Consider the following 17,868-nt stretch of genomic DNA (forward strand, 5'->3'; position numbering starts at 1 on the left):
TATACCCCTCTATCTTTTATCCGTCTCTCTTTTACCTTCCGCAAGCTTATGCTCGTCTCGAAGGGCTTCCTTCTCCTCGGGCTAACGTTTGTTCTCACTCGCGGTAGGTAGAGAGCATAAGCGGCACGCTTACGTAGTGGGGTCGGAGCTTAAATTAAATCCGGCTAATGTAACCGACGGGTATATTAGATCTCTTGTCTGCGGGCGCGTATGTCCTCCCCCTTTTGCGTACACGAACTCGGAGATTGGTCCGTGGAAGGGCGAGCAGGCAGACGATGCTGAGATTCGAGATGCGGCGATGTTAAGGGGGAGACCTGGTGGTAAAGACGAAACGCCGGTGATCAAGCCGCGTAATCCTTTACTTTTTCATCCACCGTCCCACGTATTTCGTATTTATTGGGCTTTCGCACCGCATTTCCTGATCCTGCGATATAATTACTCAACGGCAGTCTATTTGTTGGCTCTATCGTAATTTAGTTTTGCTGCGCTTTATTCTTACGGAATCAGGAAGCGCAATAATAATTCACGCTGAACATTAAAAAACTAAGATGTAAATTATAAACACATATGTGTTATTACTTATATTTTCATAAATAATATTTTTATGGTAAATAGAATATCAATTGCATACAGCATACACACAGCTTTTGAATATACAATGTTTTATTATGCACATCATTTCAAAGACCTCACAATCCTCAAAGTAAACAATATCGTCGAAAGAAGATTCTGCTTCGTGCATTGTTATACGATCATATTAGCTTTACGATATAAATCTTAAGCTTTCCAAGAATAAGAGAGTATGTTTTTGTTAAGTTGCTTTTTGGCACGCTACGAAAGTTTGCTGCATCGAGGGCATCTGTATGCCGTATATATATGTGATATCCACAGACGTGACGGTGGCGAAAGAGGGAGACGCGAATAAGAGAACGAAACGGAGATAGAAGAGGATCAAAGAGAGTCCGGTGTGGAGGTGACGACGTTGTCTACCGGCGCCGGAAGCTCCGTGATCGAATCGCTAATTAGCACTCGCTCCCAGTCCGGAGGACTCTTTGAGAGTAGCAACTACTTCTCTCCTGTCGTTAATGCATTCGGATCGAGTAAATCCATTTTAAGCTCGCTACGCCGCGGCTGTGAACGCCGGGGACGCAAACTTGTCGAGAACAATTAATCGTGTTTATTTAAAGATTTACGGCGTGACCGATTTTCCGATTAGGACAGAAAATATCGGACAGTCATAACGCATGCTAATGCATTTAAATTTCATTCCCCGCAAGCGCAACTCAACAATTCATTAATCATTATATAACAACAAATATGTAAATACTTGTATATATTATATATTTATATACACAACGATAAAAATTCTTCGGCAAAATAAAGTTAAACAGATATTTTCAATTTTTATGAAAATGGTATTAGGAAAAACGATGACACCGGCATTTGCCGCTTGTCGGACTACTGCAATCGTTCGAACGATTATTCGTAGTCCGATTGCAGTAGTCTCTTTTTGCGCGCAAAAAGAGATTTCGTCGTACGCCCACGGGTGCCATAAACACTAATTCGAATCCTACCGGTTTGCCCTCGGGATCGAACGAGGCGGAACCAGAAAGTGATAAGACACAATATCTCACAATTTCGCGCCGGGTCTTGTGGGTTTTCACGTCCGTATAGCGCTAATAAATTATTACGAATGATGACGTCCGAAAATTTACGATCGACCGATAATGTTCCGTCAGTCAAAAAACGGATGGCGATACATCTGTTTTCATTACGCTACCAATGCTCTACCAGTCATTTACGTCAATTTATATATCGATTTAATATTACCGTGATTAATGTTTACGCTGGCCATCAATATTTTCCGCGTTATCGTACAATAGGCGGACTAAATAAAATTAATCGCTCGCATTTGCTTGATTCGTGAAAAATTTATTGCGGCACCTGCAAACGGATGCGCACAAAACTGTGCGTGCATCGAATGCATTTTCTATATCAATTGTCCGAGCTGGCTGATCGCTTGTGGTCAAGCTATACGTTATATCAATCATTCTCAAAATATACAACAAAAATTATTTCAAAAAAGTTATCTCATTAACCCCCCCCCCGGCGCCCCCTGGTCGAAATACTTCGCCGAAGGTGTACACGACCTTAGAGTCCGGACGCTTAATTAAGCGGGCCGCGCGTACACGCGCGTCTCTGAAGGGTGGAAAAAAGATCAATAAAATCGCTAGTCTACAGGCGACCGCATTCATCCGCCACCCCATTTCTACAACATATTTTGCAACCTCGCCCCCATATACGGGCCTCGGCGCTGACCCCCCACGCTCCGTTCGCCGCCCCTCGCTCTTTACCAGCCTCACGTGCTCGTTTCGCTCCCTCCCTTCTGTCCACCACCGGGGGTGGCAAATCGGTGCGCTCGCGCGCGCGCTCGCTCGCGAGGGTACGCCGATCTACCACTAGATGGTGACGGGGGGCGAAAGCCGTAAGTGAGACGGAGCGAGCGCGTGCGATCGAACGAGGACGCACGACCGTGTGAGAGAGGGTCGAGAGCCGCGCGGGTTACCCTCCCCTCCCCTCGGCCAGTTCGCCGTCGACCAACTGGAGTTTCTCGTCAGCCTGTCAGTTAGTGCCGTGGCGCCGTGACGGTACGGTGTTGGTTGGTAACGTTGTTCCTTTGCGCGTCGCGTTTTCTCAATGGGCACCTCGTGGACCCAGTGCGAGAAGAGACGCGGCCGCCGATAACGCCAGTGATAACGCCGATATCGCCGCGATATCGAGGTGCCCGCCCCGGTAGTTTTGCACTTTTCTAAACGGATTAGCTCGATGTAGCGCGCGCATAGCGTATATAGGATTGTGTGAGCTTAGAGGCTTGTAAATAGCATCCTGCCGAGGAGGAGAGGTGTACGTGTGAAAATTTGTTTAAAAAATATTTATATGAAGTGAGGAACATATAGAGGAAGGTAGGATCTATACAGAGACCACGGTTGTGATCGATGATTTCTTTGGTGCTCTTTGGTGTGTGCGCGCGTACGGTCGCTGATTAATAGAGCATCCCGAGCGGATATACATGATACATTAACGCACAAGGTGAGCATATCTTTTTTTCTCTCATAACGAACCCCTTTTAATTATACGCGCGCGCTCTCGTCGAGTGACGAACGGGACTGGAGAACGGACACGCGAACGCAGCTGCAAAATTGTCAAAGGGTGCGGTGCGCGGGTGTTATCGATACCAGCGTGTAATTTCGACGTGATATCTGTAATTACCTCGGGAAATTAGAATATAAATTGCCGACGGGAGAGCAGTTTCAATTGTACTGTCCGGAATGTATATTAGCGCATATCCGTCAAACGATCTGCACTTTTGCAAACTTGCATAATTCAATAATTCTGATAAAAGCATACTTCATAAAAATTTATTTGCAAATAATAATGTTCAAATATTATTTTACATATAGTGCTTAGTAATTTGTTGTAAAAGAAGGAATATCCCTCTACTTTTTGCCTTGTGGTGGAATTAGAAAAATATTCAGGCAAGTTTTTCTATACGCTTTAAGATGCTCTCGGGAATTGTAGAGAGAGGTCCATACAAGTCTATATTCTTTCCTAATCCGGCTCCGAGAAACGTCGGACGGAATCTGATTTCCTTCTTCATTCGTTGTCATTCATTGTCGCCTCGTCCCTCACTCTGAAAATGATCGCGATGAAGCCGTGAAGGGATTCCATGCATTTCGAGTCGAGGAGTCAGGATAGCATCGATTAATTCTGTAAGCTCCATTTCCGACGAAAGGCGAACGCGAGGCAGAATCAAATGGAAGAAGATAAAGAGTGAATGAGGTGGATTAGCGAGAGAGAGGGCCCTCGAAGGGTTCGTCGACGACTGTTGGCACGCAGAAGGAAGGGGACAAATGAAATTTCGTCGCGGCAAATTGTCCGAAAGCGACGCCGCAGAAATCACCCCGACGATTAACGGGAGATCTCCTAAGACTTGCTAATTTCCTGCTCGGAGAGCGCGTCCGGGGATAGGGAGAGGCAATATCGAATCGGAACTCCCATCCATTAGCGCGCGGCGATCTATTTGTTGGAGACGCCTTAAATCCTCTGGATCGAGACGTGGACTGGTTCGCCAAGAACTCTTTAATCCTCGCGGCACCTCAAAACACGGCTCACGTTCCGGATCCACGTAGTTTCGAGGTAGCAAAATAACGCAACAGGCAATGACGGATGAAAGAGAGCGAAGGAAGTCGGGCGGAATTGGAAATGGTCCAAGGAAGTCTCCGATCCTCCATTTCTATGCGATTTCGATTCCTACCGAACCGGTGCCAAGTTCAGAGTAAATTAGTTGTACGAGTGTTTACTACCAATTACACCTAGGCATCGTTAATGCATTTGGACGAGATCCGAGTAGGCCATTTTCTTCGTGAAAATATATGTATATTCATTGTGCCAAGATTTCATATTCAATTATGGAAAGCACACAGAATGAGACTGAGTGAGTGAGTGAATGAGTGAGTGAGTGAGTGAGTGAGAGAGAGAGAGAGAGAGAAAGAAAGAGAGAGAGAGAGAGAGAGAGAGAGAGAGAGAGAGAGAGAGAGAGAGATCGTCATTACGGTTACGCCCATATATCTCGACGCTTTCAGGAATGGGAACAAGAATTGAGAAGGCATAAACTGTCGTTGTGAGAAATCGAAGATCGTGCCTCATCCCGTCGAATGCCGAGCGTGTTCGATGTCGCGCGATTTTAGTGGATTTAAGCGCAGTCAGGAAAGTAGGTTCTGAATATTGATGAAGGGATATGAATATATTCATAGGGGCTAACAGTTTATTTCTGCAGCCAGGTCGAATCGGTTCGCATTGATCACTCTTCGATTCGTGCAGCAGCCTTTTCTACAGTAAATTTGAACGATTAATATTCGTAGATCCGTGTTCTCCGTTCCGTCGGGGGAGAGTGGGGGTGGGAGGGGGGAACTCACAAAGTTCTCCAGTTGCGAGGCCGAAAATCCTTCAATTTCCTTCTTTCCATTATGTCCGTGATTACTCGATGTAGATCCCCGACGGCGTGCTTGACAGTCTTCGCAATCTTTAACCCCGGCTCATAATATCTTCATTACGAGACAAGAGCCTCGCGAAATTTTACGACAGCACCTTTGACGACTTCGCAGCGGGATTGACTGCTGACGAACCGGCCATAAATTATTATCTAGTTGTTATTAATCTGCGCGCGCGACGACGGCTCGACGATCGATACTTTATCATGCACCCGACGTGGATCGTTCCATCTCGCGCATTATCGCGAACGGTATAATGATAAATTCCATCGGCTCGGGGGCGCGCGAGAGAAAAACGATAAATTAATATTTGCGCGATAAATTTTCCGCGACGTGGACAGTGACGTTGCCGAAATAATCGAAATGCTAATTATTCATTTGCATAATTAACGCGAATGCAGTAAAGCGACCTCCGGCGCACCGTGAGCGGTCCCACATGCCATTGGAGATTAACGGTAGCGTGCGTCCTGTTAATGTTCATTTTGAATATTAACTCCTCGGAAATGAACGTGCACGATCGTCGAATCATTATGGCCGAATTTAACGCGGCTGAGTGAACCGCGCGTATGCAGCCGCCGCTATGAATTTCCGGTGTTATCATTTTCAGAATCGCCCGCTGCTGCTGCGGGTATCGCTGCGGAATCGCGATGACACACCGTCATCATTGTAAATCTCTATCGTCACTCTCTGGGTATCTATTTAATTGAAATTTCCTACGCGTCATGCATTTGCGCCGTTTATTATGCGGTTATAAATAATGATCGCGTGTATAAATTTTATGATATTCGCTATACGCCAATCATATTGAAAAGATTTAGACGAAATAATACAAGTTGTCAACCACAACTGTCAATCACTGGCGTGCAGCTAAGCGAAAGTATTTCAAAGTAAATGGAAAAAGGTTCTCTTATTTTTAAAAACATACTTAGTGGTTAAGGCGTCGACAAATAAAATATTTTTCTATTTTCTTCCGCATAACTGACCAAACTGAAAATTGAAACATGCTTAATCTTGAATAAAGGTCCTTAAATTTATGCGATCGTAACCGTTCAATCCACGCTAGCGACCGTTTTGCACGCACCGCTTCGCTCGGAACGTGGCGCGCGTCGTTCACGGTCGATTTCGAAAAAAATTCCTCCGTTAAAAGAGAAAATGGTCCTTCCGTTTTAAAAAGATTCCCGGCGTTTCGAATGTGGCTTCTCTCGGGCTCCCCGTCGGTGTCCAAACACGAAAACGAAACAGCGGGTGGGCCATAGGCACGATGATGGCTCCGCGTCAACGAGAACGTATCAGCCAGCTGCCGGCGCGGGCGGGTAGATTTAGAGGCAGTCGGGGGTCCCTGCACCTGATTGCCGGACATTCATCTACCCCCGGACGCAGAAGGTGTACTAACTCCGTGGGAATCCACCACTCTTCTTCCATCCCTTATACGCATGCTTGTTGCACGATGGCTGAACGCGCGCGAGATAATGGCTTTCTAATTGCCGCCGCGTGACTGTGTATAGCATGGACTTTTCCTCTGTAGTTTCACAAAAAAAGAAGACGCCAAAATAGAAAGAACTACAGAAAGGAAAAACATAAGGAGAGGAAGCGCTGGTATTATAGAAAGGAAAGAAACCGCTCAGGCGATGTTTTTGTAGTTTTCCAATAAAACATCCGCGCACGAAGTTAATTAAGAACGAAGAATAATTCATGGGTTGTCTATAAAATGCTGACTCTCTATGATTTGATAGATGTTTAATTATGTCTCATATAACACACATGCTTATACGATAATTATACGATTTTTCTGATGTTAAGCGCAAACTGGTTTAGCGGCGCATTTTCTAGTTGAAACGATCGCACTTGTTAGAACCGCTCGAGAATAATCTCTTGGTCCGCGATATCCCTCGGCATCCAGACGACATCTGAGAATGATATTCGTATTTAATAAAGTCGGAACGCGCCGGATTCGACCGCGGGAACGAGCGCAAAAGTGGTTTAATTGCCGGACTCTGGATTGTCAGAACGCGGACGCAACGATAAAGGGGCGATTTTGCGACCTGGGTCATTTGTCGGGTCAGGTTTTAACGATCGCCGCGCGGACGTTGTTACGTTTTAATGCTTAACGTAACGGCGCGGCGGTCGGCCCTCGCATATATGAGCCGCAAAATCGATCCTCCGGCCTCGGTAAACCGATCATAAATTCGAGCGGCTTAGAACGCAGGTAGAACGTCACGGGTGAAGGAGGAGGAGCGGGAGGCCGTGCACCTCCTCGACCTCCTCGGCAGCGGCGGCTCACATTGCACCTTTCGCGCGCATAATGTCGCGGTTTTAAGTGCCCACGCGTGCTCGCTTCCTCTCTCTTTCTCTTTCTCTCTGCTCCTTTTCATGAAACGCGTCAGGAGATCGAGAGAGTGAAAGGATGAAATATGCAAGACAACGTAATGTTACCTCCTAAGGGATACACCTGACGTAGGAAAAACGCACGGAGTGTTTGTACCGAATATATCCACCCTCGGGAATAAACGGCTTGGCCCATAATTCATTCTAAATACTTGTATGCTAATAACGACGCCACGATGCAGCGGAAATTTACTATTCCCAGGCGTTCCCCGGTAGTCTTCCTGCTGCTTTGCCCTCTGTTCTTTTCGTACGCCTTTCTGTTCTTTATCCCTTTATTCCCGTCGCTCTGTCTCCAACCGCCAACCGTACCTGTACGCTCCCCTTTTTACTCACTGCTACCCCTCTCTTCCTTCCCCTCCCCCGTCCCAACCATCGTGAGGTCTTGAAGAACCGGCGTATTAGCTTTACATTATACGCGCGATGGAATTTATGCAACGGCCGTGGAATCCGTAATCCCGTAGAACCATAAAGTCCGTTATCTCGATCGTTTATCCATGATTCTGCGTCTCCGCGTTTCAGTGCCGCGACTACCTCCTTTTCTCATCCCGACTTTCTTTCTGGCCGCCATGAAAAGTCAGCGGAGAAGCGAAATTGAAATCCTCCTCTGCGAATGGCCCGCGGAAAACGGACGACGCGGATTCATCCGCTGAAACAGTAGATGCACTTCAAAACTTCGTGGTATACGACCATATATTTCGAATCTTTATATCTCCCCCCAGCATAAAGAACATTCGGAGCCGCGGAAGGCCAAGTCTGTTATACTTTGAAGCTACTTCCGTTTCGACGATTTTATTCTGGTTTCTACTTCTAGCACTTCTTCTATATCTTGAACATCTTGAAACCGTTGATTAATTGCACATGGTTTCTAACTTTATTATTATTCTTGAACATTTAATAAATTTAATTAAAATTTAATTAAATTTGTAAAGAAATTTATGAATTTTAATTATAATAACCTTTTGTATTGTTAGCGAAAAACAATCTTAATTTTTGCTTTTTAGTGAAAATTGCAGAACATGAGATTATTCCTACTCAATAAGCCTAAGTACTTTTGGGTTAATCGTTTGAAAATGTAGAGCTATATGTATTTCGTAAACGACGCGACTAACTTCAAGGGCTAAATTAATTAGCATGTCGTAACTTCGAATTAGAAACCGTAAAGAGTAGCGAATGTTGCATTTCGCAACAACATTAGCACTGTGAAACCATAATCGGTTTCAAAATTGTGAAAAACTTTTAGTTTTGCTGATATTACGAATTTGGAGTCTTTGTAAAAATTTGAAATTAAAGTCTCCTAGAGTGGTTTATTTTTTAAGTTCATTTTTTTATTTTTGCATTAGTATCTGTGTTTGCTTTTGTATTAGTGTTTGTTATTTTACGCTCTAAAACAAATAGATTATGAAGACATAATATTAAATTAAGTAATAGATGTATTATCTATTTTAAAAAATATGTAATAGCTTTTGCATATATTTACTATATTTATAGTAAATATCGTCGAATTTACTTGTTTCTTGCATATACTATAATTCGTACAAGAATTCGGACATTATTAGTTGGCTACTTACACTAATTAAAAATCATCAACCATGTGTCACGCAGAAAATCACGCGATATGAAATACTTTATGCTTCGAAAAACAGCATTTTAATTTCAAAAGATGCTCTTTGAGATTCGATTTGGCTTCTTTGACGGCATATCAAATTTGCTTGGGAATTCTGGAAATGAAATTCTCAGTGCAACCGGTATTACGCGCGAATATTTAACGATACCCGTGCTATTCCGGGATATGCTAATCATTGTAAGAGTAATATTCTTGAAATTACAAGGCGTGAATATTAAATAAAACGAAAAGTATATATGTTATTTGCTATTGCGTCGAAACTTATTAAAGTTTCCTGAACCTGACAATTTGCGTGACCGTTTTGGCCGTAACGCGCGACGACTTTATGCAAATTGTAGGTCATCAAACGAGTGTCGGTGAGAGAGGAGCGGAGGGGGCGAGGCGCGGCGCAGTAAACGCTTTCTTTCTCACCAAAAAATCGGTCGCACGACCGAACCCGGAGTGCACGCGTGGCCTAACAAGGTTCTCTCCTTTGCGTCTCACTCTGAATGCTACGCTAACGAGTCCAGCCGGTAAATTATTTCGTAAAAGGCGGCGTTTTACGCGGTCCGCCGCGGTATCCGAGTTATAATTTCCGCCGTGACGATTTTATAGAGCCGGTCGCCTCGACACGAAGCTCTAAACGTTACCCACAAGCTGGCAATCAATTTCGCGTACAGCCGTACCTTAGTGCGCGCCATGAAATTCTTTGATGACCACGCGACGTTCTCGAGATGCTTTTAAAAACACTTTGTGCACATGGTACTTTCGGGATATTCACTGCTATTATTTAAACGCCTATTATTACGCTTTGATATTGTCATTAGATGGCGTTTATATGAGGATGTTCTCTTGTATATCTAAATAACTACATTCATTGTTTTATAGCATCCGTGTTTATAGCATGTATTAAATAAGACACTCTAATAAAATACAGCTGCATAATGCAGTAAAATTTCTTGATAAAATCTTATTAAAAAGAGATTATTTGCCATATTTATTTATATTTCATTTTTTATATTGGAACACTCTATAACGTATTAAACCAAATGAAACTTAACCGACAGGAAGTAAAATCTTTATCTCGCTTTCAAGTGATCTTAAAAAGCGGTTTCGCGCTCGTAATGCCAATTAATATCAATAATTTCGTGTCCTTTTAATTTATTTTCAGCGAATAGGCGTTCTCTCGATTCCGTTGAAACCTTTAATCAGACGACACTTTCGCAATTTAATTGAACCAAAGTTTTACGGTCACATATCCTATTAAAAAAAAGAAGATAATAATTTAATTAAATATAAATTAATTTAATTACTCCTAGGATATGTGCAGCATATATATTTAAATACACACACGCACACACATACACATACATTAAAATTTTTAAGGCTTGCATCGTCTGACGACTCGTAAGTTTCTCTCAATTTGACGCCGACTTTAATTTAATCCAAATTTATATTCCAAAATAAAACTTCGCCAAAAGCGGCGACGATTTAATTAAACGTAAATTAAGTCGACAATCGTTTACAGTATATTCCGGATTAACGCTATTACGACTCGTCGGTGGCCGTCGGCACGGAATACTGAATATCCAATTTAAAAGTCTCAAGAAACTTGAAACCCCCCTCTTTCGTGAGAAGCACAGAAAAGCGGGTACGCGTTCTCGTCCCTCAAATTTATCCACGGAATAATAGATAAAGCGTATACTTTTGCCTCGACACGTTCACGGCAACGGAAGGGAAGGAAAAGTCTCTCTCCGGCTTATACCGTCTGCGCGAAATTAGCATGCAAGTCCGTCCGGCGTTGTTCCTAAACGCCGCCATGGGTAAAACATTATACCTCATTCCACGGAGAACGTCGGCAGCGGCAGCGGCGACGGCGGCGTCGCGTGGCAGGACGAATTTTCAAACGTCAAACGGGGAATCGGCTACCACAACCCAAACCACCGCCACCATCACCATCACCACCATCACGGAGGCATCATTACCCTTTAATGCATGCGGACGTCCTTTGTGTCTTTTGAGGACTTCTCTCCCCCTCTCTGTATTTCTCCCGCCAGCTGCCCACGTGTGCCGCTCATCGGGCATACAAAAAAGCGAGAGCAAAGGGACGAGCCGGACATACAACGCGTGTCGCGTGGGGTCCAAAGGTCCGAGGGAGCGGAGACGCGAGAAGATGGACGCACAGAGGTGGACAGATGAACAGAAAGGGAAGATTTTTAGACAAAGCGAGAGAGAAGACTGCGGACCGGGGTTACTGATAGGGAGTAGGTAGGAGCAGATAGGCGGTAGCCAACCTTCTTGGTGGACGCTGCTATCACGTGGACGCAAGAAGCCTCCCTTCATTATGTATTCCATTTCACTCTCGTATTTCCTTTTATCCGGCACATCATCCATTGTCAACTTTTCCCATAGATCTATATGCTCAGTCCTTATAGCTTCATTTTTTATTTCCAACTGACCCTTTTGATCGCAGCAGGATCTGATGGCTTGTTTTTCATACGCGGAGTGACCGAAACTGACCGCAGAATGAATAATTCTCTGACAGATGTCAATGTGAGATCACATATGAAATTCATCTGTAAAAGCATTTTATTCCTTTATTTTTGCTCGCCTACAAAATACACTTATTGTAGGTATATTCTGGTATATTAAAAATGGATTTTTTTTATTTTCGCGTAAATAACAAAAATATATAGTATAATAATAGTGAAATAGAGCGTAGCTCTTTGGTAGGGAAATAACCCTTTCTTGGAATGTATTTGAGGAACATAAAACAAATCTGAAGGTGGAATCTCCAGGATCACTAAAACACTCTGCTCTGTCTCCATCGAGGATCGCGGTAGCCCAAACAAGGTGAATCCGTTCCCCAAACAAGCGTGAAGCATCACCGGTTTTAGTAGGACAATGAATTATTCTGTCCCGGCGAACGTTTTCATTCGCCTCTCCTGCATTCATCGTCGAAAGGGAAGACAGCAAAAGAGAGCGGGCGAGAAAGCGACGGTGTGACAGACCCTTTTTTCCTTGAGAATCCGCTCAGGGGGATCGCGGTCAAATCGTCGTTTCGTAGGTTACAGTTTTATTACGTCGCGAGATCGCCTCGCGCCCCGCAATCAGTCGAGTCACACTGCGTGTCTGCGCGCGTTTGTCCCGCATTATGCGCCGTATAGAGAGAAATTTCCGGAGTGACGTACACGCATGATTATGCGGAAATTATTCCAAATGAGATCGCGTCCTAGCTCCGCTTGTCGCGCATAGCTAGAAGCATTTGAGCGCTTCTAGCTATGAGCAAATTTGCCAAATTTGTGTACCGATTTGCGGTTAGTTGACGACGCTGTTGTCACTCATAACTAAACGAGAATGAGAGTGAAATATTTCATTAAACCGATCGAGGAAGTAGCAAGGTATATTTACTCCGGAGTTTATAATTGCGAGCTAAAGTAATACTATGGATAATGCAAAGCAGAGGATAGATGAGTATATCCTCTCTTTTACCTCTCTATATCATTATACATTTTCGTAGGAAAAAAAAATCTGTGACGGGGCTGATGCGTATGATTATGTGAAATTGTTGAACGTTCGCATAGAACCCTTTAATCTTTCCTTTGTGCGCGAGGACGGCGCATTGACGCACTTTTTGCCGAAGCGAAATCGTTTTACTAGAGCGCCTCTGATCGACAGACTGCTTACGGATTCAATTACGCCGGGTTATCGACTTTGTGACTACGATCCGGTCCAATTACAGCCTTGCGCGAGCAAGGAGCAGCGACGATTAATCGAAAAGAAAAAAAAATGGTCGCATCCGGCGATTATAGATCGGCGTGGGTCACAGTTAACTAGCTCGTTCGACCGCGAAAGGTAGTAATCTCGTGATTTCGCGTCTCGGAATTTTATGGCGCTACTTAAGAAAACGACGGTTTTTTTTCACTCACGCTTAACTCGCTTACCGTTATCTCTCGTTTTCTCTTCGAGACACCAAAATAATTAGTCGACCGTCGCGCCGTTCGCTTTGGTCCGCTTCCTCTCATTCCGACATTCATTACCATTCGCGCGTTTCTTCTATTCGAATACTTCGACGAGCCATCAGTTAAGGCACTAATTTATTTACCGATCCGCATATTTCCGTCCGCGTGGAGAGCGTAGTTCCGCGATACATTGCGCGATCGCAACGGTATTGTCTCACGCGCAATTAGCGTGGACGAAGCGCGTTAGCCGACCCGGGTGCTCGATTACGCACGCATCTTAATTTAGTGGCGCGCTCGTGGAGAGGCAATTAATGTCCATATACGAGTTCCCGTCTCGTTGATTTTAGGAGAGGCGGGTGCCACCGCTGCACCCCGCGCTTTCACCTCACTCCCCTCAGCTTCCGATGGCATTATGGATGGACGCTCGAGCCTTTATTAATCCCGTTATACGGTTCGGTTACCGAGGATGAAACGGAGGAGGTCAATCAGTAGTAATTGCTCTTCCGGTTCGGAGATTTTATGCAGAGGCGCGACGTGAGATTTAATCCTTGACCCTTCTCTTGCTTAGGTTTAGATGTCAAGCTGACATGGATATAGAAGACATTTGACACCGTACTATCTTAATCTTATACACTAGAGCAAGGTCGTTTAATCTTCCGCATGGTTGTACCGCATAGTCATGAGGCCTAGTTTTTCGTTCTAATCAAGATTAGAGTGTATAATAACGAATAATACCAAACAATTATTTTACAAGCACATTTTACAAAACCTGTTAGTTTAAATCAAATTCTTTATCTTCGACCATCTATCCCTATTTCAGCCGCATTCGACTTCGCAAATTTCACTTCACCGGAATTTCACCGGACTGTGAAAATCGAAGACATGAGAAACCTAATCGTCAAACGTTTTACGATCGATCGATCGCACCTCATCACGTGACGTCGACTAAAGGAGCACGGGGAAAAAGAAAGAACCGGAAGCTACTTCTGCTAGTCGTCGGGCGCTACCCCTGTTCAAATAATAAGTCCGAATGGAAGTTAGATTCCGGCGCAATTGCCCGGGGCAATTCCACCGCGACTCGCAATATCCCAAGCTCCGAAGGGACGCGCGGGAGTGGGGGGAGGTGGGGGGCAAGACGGGCAAAGAACTCGGGAGGCTTTCTATCGCGCTTCGCCTCTCGCCGAGCTTTCGGGGACTTTAATCGCTTTAACTGCTTTTTGCGCACCGAGGGACTTCTGACGGACGGGCGAGCGAGCGTGCGGAGCAGAAGGAGCTAGAAAAATAGAAGAGGCAAAAGTGGAAAAAAGGGAGGATACGGGGAGTAGACGCTCATTGTCGGATGTGCCGCGAAAGAGGAACGACTTTTCTGCGGCGGATTCAGCGACAATAAGATCGTCATGCGTTTTCGTTTTTCCCTCCTGGCCCACCGTCCCGCGCGCCTTGGCGCGCGTGTGCGCACGCTCGCTGGAGAAAGAAGGAGATATATGTCTCTCCCTTCTGTTCCTTACAGGCTCTTCCATCCTTCCAGTTTCGGTAGCAGACCGTGCCACGGGACGAGCGTGACTCGTTATTTCCTCGAGATCCCTCCAGAAAACCTCTTCTGGAAGTTCTTTCTTCCCGGCGAAACTCGGCTCCATTGTCGGATCATCGTGATCCTATTGAATTGAAACCCTCGTGAAGGAAGTCATCGTTGCCGGTCGACGGGGCCCGGCCGTCCAACTTTTCCTCCTTTTCGACGCTGCATCGTCGTCGGTGTCGTTGTCTTGGTGTCGTTGTTGTCGTCTATGTTTTCGGGCCGAACAATTCGAGTGGAACCGCGATGAGAGTTAAATCGATATTACCTTTTCGCTGTCCCAATATTATGTTATTCGCTACTCCGATATTTCGAAACATCGAAAGTTGCAAAGTAGATTAATTGGTGAAGACTTTCGCGTGAAGAAAGGACACATAAACGTAAACACAAAAAATGTGCTACAGAAATGTATAATGTTAAATCCTACGTTCAATAACATTTTAATGTTTAGTGCTATGTTATAATTAGTTGAAGCCCTTTATTTCATGCGATCGTAGCAATAATAATAACTAATCAATTTGTGTAAAATTTATAAATATATACATATAAGAACAGTATTTAAGGTACTTAGGTTGATTTAGGAATGTTCGATAATTTTTACATAAGATTTATGTAAAAAATCGCATACAAAGAATTAATAAATTTCCATAAATGTTGAATTCAAAAATTCTCAAAAATATAACCACGAATATTTTTACAAAAAAATGAAAATATAGTACAAAACAAGAAACAATAATTCATTTCTTATACATTTCACACTTTCAACGCCAAAGGGATTGGGGGTCCGTTTTGCTCGCGCGGGGGATGAAACCTCGAGGCTTTTCATGTCCTGTTTCTCTCGCCGTGCCGTCAGACGTACAAAACGGAAGGACTTAACCGCTACACCTGCAGGAGTCCGTAAGACATCCCAAAGTTTATCCGGCGTGGTCCTTTTCGGTCGAGAGATCAAACGGATATCTCTGATAATCCACTTAGACGAGGCAGGGAGTCGCGAAAATGTATAGGGAGAACGAAGGAAGGGCAGTAATAGGACGTCCCACGGTGATGGATCCGACGAAAACCGTAAGCATCGAATACCCGACCGAGCGTGAGCTCGCATCGACCGATCGGAATAAAGCTTCTTTCTCTGGGGGCCCTACGGCCCCGAAAAGTCAGCTATCCTTCCCGGGGCAACATAAAACTGGGTCCACGACAATGAAAGAGAGAAAGACGCCCCCTTTAACTGAAGCGTCCCTCGGTCGCTTCAGCTGCGCCGCATTATGTACGGTTTGACGACCCGTTCGATGTACCTCGAGGGAGGGGCATATATGCTATTTCTGTGTTTAAAGCTGGCTTATTAATTCGCAGCGTGCACCTTTTGTCCTCTTTCTTTCTTGTCGGCGAGCGTGCTGCCGCTCGCGCACAGTTCCACGGAGGCAACGCTGGAGACGACGAGATGCGGATCCGTGACTCGGTTTATGTGAGATCGAGCGGATCACGATGGGCCCTCCACCGCTGGCTGCTCGTGATCGAATCGATTTCGCGCCGATTGCCTCCTGTTCCCATAGCGAGAAACGCGCGGCGTGCACGATCGCGTCGGGTACACCCTTGATTCACGCTCTACACGAACATGCCTCGCTTTTAATAGCAGTTTCTGATATACTTGCATGATAAAATGTTTTAGCATCAAGATATAATAGCTACTTAATAGCTTGTTTAAATTTTAAAAAATTATAAAAAAGTCATCTTTTTTCCAAATTTAAGGTATCTTTGATAAAATAAATGATCGCGTTTTGCAAATGGAGATATATATGTAAGAATGAACATCTCTTCGCCATATATGGGATGTATATTATACTTTCTAGTGAATCATACCGAAAGAGTTATGCATTTGGCACGGGCAATTTGACGAGGCAAAGAAAAGTAACCTACGTAAAATATAGCGGAGATCGCTATCGTCAGAGTGTAACGAGGACAGGAGATATGAAGTTTCGCCCTGAGGGCGGTCTAGCTTAGAAACGCTCGTTCGACTATTCCTCGAGGCTCCTAATGCTCCCTGAAGCGTATCTAACATCGACTCCAGCCCTGCAAAATCAAAGGGGATTTCGGGGCTTTGTATATGTACTATAGTCAGGCCAATTCAACTGCACGACCGCATCTGTCTAGATAAAATTCCTCGGGATTCCTTCATCGATCCTCTCTCCATCGAGTCTAGCCTGTCCCAGTTACAATAGCACAGAAATTACCGCGACACCGTGGCGCCACCGCGATCTTTATAAAATCGCGCAGAAAATAAAGATTGTCTTGATCGTGACTTAGCGATAAATATCACTTAAGTATATCACAATATTGACAAACAATTTTCCGGGTATGATGAAAATTTTTTATAAACTTTTCTCGATATATTAGGAAATAGTAAAAAATTAATTGTATGTCTTACATTACATCCCCCAGTTGAACAAAAATAGCCACAAGTTACAGCAAAACTATATCGCGTCTTCGGCAATGAGACCGCCTCACAGAAATTACCGTGAAAAACTCGTATATAATGTCCGTGACACCGGCAACCACCCGTTAAAGATGTTCCTTCTGGGTGTTCTGGCTGCATCGTCAGTCGCGAAGAACATTGAGAATTTTATTGACGAGAACAGGGATATTCATGAGTTGCTACGGCGAACGTATACACGTTTCGAGAAAAATGTCGAATGAAAAAACTCGCGACAATAAAAATGGTTGGCCCGATTCCATACGCTCGAGATTTCCGCGAGGAGCAGCACTCTCTTATATATCGTCGGCGATTCTATAAGTAACGTTGTCACGAGACGTCCACTCGTAATATACCACGATATTTTTAATAATCGAGCTTTCCCGTTTTCCTCTCTTTCTCTCTCTCTCTCTCTCTTTCTTTATTTCTCCGTATGATGGAGCTTTATCCTATGGAGCTTTATCCCATATCTACAAACGCTGATATATGAGAATGCCGTTGGAGAATATTTCCGATATATTCAGGTTGTACACATACGTATAGCGTCGCGCGACATTATTAATAAAATGAAATAAGAGAAAATACGTTCTCTAATACGGAATAATGGACCATAATTATCAAAGTTGTAACGATGCGAATATATTTACAGAATGTGTAACGAGGGCCTACTACGCGTTGCATTATAATCCTTTTACTTCTGCTTTCTACTCCGGCAACAAAGTTTCACGCAGAGCGCTTTCGCCGCCAGAATTATCGCGGCTCCCGAGTAAACTGCGGGGCCAAACGTTGCGGCTCCAAAGTTCGCCAGCATTCTGCGCTCATTATTAACG

The 17,868-nt window shown here is 44.3% G+C and overlaps 1 protein-coding gene across 2 annotated transcripts in view; it reads left to right on the forward strand.

Annotated features, from left to right (window-relative positions):
• The first annotated feature begins 2,611 nt into the window (after positions 1-2,611).
• The window catches only part of LOC143896663 (discoidin domain-containing receptor 2), a 103,317-nt gene continuing 88,060 nt past the window's right edge, over positions 2,612-17,868 (forward strand). Inside the window, exon 1 of one of the 2 annotated variants that reach the window (XM_077404630.1) lies at positions 2,612-3,090. The gene's annotated coding sequence lies outside the window, so the exon portion shown is untranslated. The remainder of the gene's footprint in view (positions 3,091-17,868) is intronic. The other variant, XM_077404629.1, reaches the window with a different exon arrangement.

This window comes from Temnothorax americanus, unplaced genomic scaffold (assembly GCF_048541705.1).
Source record: "Temnothorax americanus isolate GAGA-0224 unplaced genomic scaffold, ASM4854170v1 Scaffold19, whole genome shotgun sequence".
NCBI lineage: Eukaryota > Metazoa > Arthropoda > Insecta > Hymenoptera > Formicidae > Temnothorax > Temnothorax americanus.